Source organism: Elaeis guineensis, chromosome 11, assembly GCF_000442705.2.
Source record: "Elaeis guineensis isolate ETL-2024a chromosome 11, EG11, whole genome shotgun sequence".
NCBI lineage: Eukaryota > Viridiplantae > Streptophyta > Magnoliopsida > Arecales > Arecaceae > Elaeis > Elaeis guineensis.
This window is the reverse complement of record NC_026003.2, coordinates 62,117,843-62,122,173: the sequence shown is the minus strand read 5'-3', so window position 1 is coordinate 62,122,173 and position 4,331 is coordinate 62,117,843.

The window sequence follows — 4,331 nt, the reverse complement described above, 5'->3', positions numbered from 1 at the left end:
AAAAGAGAAATTGAATCTTGTTAGACATGGTTCGATCCACTATGGGGTTTGCTAGTCTACCTGAGGTCATGTTTTAAAGACTACTTGATATGTGCTCAAGAATATTTCAAGTAAATCGATCACCAAAACTCCATATGAGATATGGACTTGGATAATTCGATACTCACTTACCTTAGGTTTGGGGTGTTAAACTTATGTGAAATATTCACTAATCGATTAGCTTGGATCTTGGTCTGATAAATATTATCTAAGGATATTTATTCTACCTTCCTGATGGACATGAGATGTTCATGAATCTTAAGATATTCCTTTTAGAAAAAAAGTTTCTTAGTGAAGGAACTGATGTCGTTAAGAGCAAGCTTAATGAAGCTTGATAGGTAGAAGAACTAACTCTGACACAAACTAACAGAACTGAAGTTGATTAGATCAAATCTGAAATTCGATGTAAAGGCATCCTTGAATAGATACAGTAGAGTACTGCATCAACCGAATAGATACTTCAATTTCTAGTTTCAAGATGGAGATTTGATCTCCCATACAGATGCAATACAGGGATTTAATATTGAGAAGTGGCTTGGAGCGATTAAATCTGAAATAAAGATCGTAAAGATCAATGATGTATGGACATTCATTGGTTCACCTGAAGGGATGAGAATCACAAGGTGTGAGTGGATTTTAGATGGATAAGAGGCACAGATGGAAAGATGGAGACCTATTAGTTCTGTCTAATTGTCAAAGGATTTCATCAAAGTTATAGTGTTGACTATGATGAAACAGTTTTCTTGTAGCAATCCTCAAGTCCATTCAGATTGAATCAAGCTTCTCAGAGTTAGAATATATATTTTGAATATATGTCTTCATTAAGAATGAAGTAGAATTCTGTATGTACAAATGGGTTAATAGTTCTATAAAACTATTCTTTATGCCATTTGAGTAAAATTCTCTTAATCGAAAATGACATCCCTACATTACAAAGAATAAAAGCTTGATTGTCATCTCTGTTCTTCATAAAAATTTGGAAGGTTATGAGAACCATCCTTAAATATTTATGAAATACTAAGAATCAAAGGTTTGTTTATGGAGAGTCTGACTTAAAACCTATGGAATACTGATTTCAATTTTTAGTCAGACAGAAATGATAAAGTTATGTTAGATTGTATTTTTATCCTAAAAAGATGAGCGACATGCTGGAAATGTTCCATGCAATAGTTAATAGCCAATTTTATTTGCGATACGAAGTTTCTTGCAGCATTTGATGCTAGTAAAAATGTTGTTTGGTTATGAAAATTCATCAGCGAGCATGGAGTGGCACCCTTTATTGATAGTCCAATCTTTTTGTATTGACAGCAGTACTGAAGCCATAGCTCAAGCTAAAGAATTGATGTTCCATCTGTGAACCAAACACTTTCTGCATTGCAATCAACTTGTTCGATAAGATCAAAATAAAGTCGACCTTAGGAAGATCGACTAAAAGGAGAACTTGACAGACCCATTGACTAGAGCAATCGAATCTAATGAGTTTGATGATCTAAAATAGAAGATGGGTATTTGATATTGATCTGATTGACTTTAGTGCAAGTGGAAGTTATTAGAAAATATGTCCTAAAGCCAATCATCTAAGATGTAGATGATTGTGCTCCATATAAGTATATGAATTATAAAATGATAAATATTATCTGATAGATTCATCATAAGAAATACATCTTCTAAAATAGAACTCATATGTTATGATGAAGTCCTTAGAACTACTTCTAAAATGATAAAGGAGGATTTATCATGTGGTTCTTAAATCCTACTCGTGACCAAATGATACAATTGTCAGAAGGATGATATTGAATCGAGTATAGGTCGTTGTATGCAATATTAGTTGGTTGTCCTCTTAATCAAGATGTGTGGTGACACGGATATAACATACGGATAATATGTAGGAGTATATTTCACTAAGCATGACCACCTTCGGAGCACTCTGCTATCAAGGACTGCTCTAATGGGATATGAGTATATGTGTCCCTCGGACCTGAGGCTGTCTCGGTGACTTACAAGTAACTCACTGTGCCTTGGTACTGGACTATCCAAATTTTTAATTCGATGACAGAAGATTTTTAGGTACAGTCAAGTACTTATAAAGTCTGAGAGTGAGTCAAGATGGGATTGATCGCTCCAAGTAAAATTGAAGATGATGCATCATTGTGTTTCAATTTTGCAAAATTTTGGCTAAAGTAGTCCTAGTGAGGAGTCACAGAATTTTTGAGGTTGAGACATAATGTGGACCACTTTTCTTGGGTTGACAGTTTAATCCAAAGTCATCTTTAAGCATCGAGTGTCAAAGGGATGAATTATATGGTAACTATATCCACATGGGTTCTAGAGTGTTGCTAGGCATACATTTGACCTATCCGAATGTCGGATCCCGTTGCTAGATGGTTATATCGATTAGTATAGAAATCATTCTTATACTATCGATTTAGGTTCCACCCTATGGGGTCACATACATAGAAGTACCTGTCTGATCAAATGGCTGATCGATGATTATGAATTGTTGGAGGATTTAATTATCAATTTGATTGATGATTAATCCTATGTAAATATTGTAATAAATTATTTACTAATGGTTAGTAAATTAAAAAAATAATTAATTAATAATATGATTATTAATTATCTCAATTTGATTGAGCAATGGAGATTGGATTAGATCTAATTGAATTAGATTCAATTAGATTGGTTTTGGATTGATTGGATGTAGCCCTATTGAATAACAGGGCTTATTCCAATTGATCTCAGAGATGCATGAATATGAAATTATTTTTATATAAGCTTGAATTGGATTTAATCCTATTGGATAATAGATTTTGATTTGATCAAATGTCATTTGATAATAGGCTTGATTGGATCAAGCCCTATTATTAAAAGCTTCCTTGATATCCATTAAGAATCAATTCCTAGATCAATGGAGTTTTAATCTAACTAATTTCTAATTGGATTAGGGCCTAATTGGATTCATAATTAGGCTAGGACCCAATTAGTTGTTTGTTATAACTAATTCCTAAGTTAGTTAGGATTGGGTCCAAGAATTGTTAGGTTTGGATCCAAGAATTTGTTAAAATTTGATCAAGATCTTGAATCCTATTTGGAATAGGACTAAACCCAAACCAACCCACCCCATGTGATAATTATATCTCCACGCCACACCTCCCTTTCACAGTGGAACATATTTCTCACACCCCTTTGTGTGCCCTCTCCTCTCTTCCATGAAAAAAAAGGAGGCATCCTCCCTTCTCTCATGTCGCCCAAAAAAGAAAAGGTAAGAGAAGGGGGCATCCAAGAGTTGGATGCCACATATCTTATACATCTTGTCTCTCCTCTTCTCCTCCCTTCTTGAAAGGTTTTTGAAATCTTTTGTTGCTAATTTTTGAACATCAAAGAGAGAGTTCTCTGCTGGTTTTACAGTAGAAAATTGGGGAAGAAAAGTTCTTCCCAACGAGAGAAAGAGAAGGAAGAAGAAAGGTTCTTCAATCTTGTGCACAGCCTTGAAGAAAGAGTTCTTCTTCTAGATTTTTTTTTATTTTTTTAAAATAAAAATTAAATTAGATCTAATTTTAATATAAAGATTTAGAGAAGAAATATCAAAAAATATTTGGTTGGACGTTTGGGGCTTCTTGAAGTTCTAGATCAAGGAAGAAGATGGATCTTCTTGTGCATGACCTTGAAGAAGAAGGAATTCTTCTTTCAGATTTTTTTTATTTTTTTAAAATAAAAATTAGATTAGATCTAATTTTTAATATAAAAATTTATAGAAAAAATATCAAAAAAAATTGATTGGGCATTTGGAGATCTCTAGAGTTCTAGATCAAGAAGAAAAAGGGAGAAGAAGAGAGAAGAACGGTTCTTCTCTTGGATCCCTTTTTTGGATTTTTTTAGATATTAAGATTTCATATAATTTTTAGCATAAAAAATTAGATTAGATCTAATTTTTATCATAGAAAATCAGAAAAAAAAAATTCTTAAGGGTGTGAAAGGAAGAGAGAAATGTTCTCTCTTGTGCATGAAAAATTAAGAAGAAAAGGTTCTTCTCTTGATCTCTATTGTAGAGATCAGATGCATGGATCCAGAAAGAAAAGGAGAGGGTCTCCTTTTTCTTCAATTCCATCATGTTCCTCTTAAATCAGTCAATGGAAGGTGTCTTCATGAGCTAGCACTCCCGGAGAGATCGATCAGCACCAGGACTTCGTGTGAATACCCGTAGAGATAGGATGCGTGTGCGGTTGTCAAGCATCTTGAAGAACCATCTTTAATGGATTTTAGATGCGGTGATTTGCTATCCGCACTCCAGT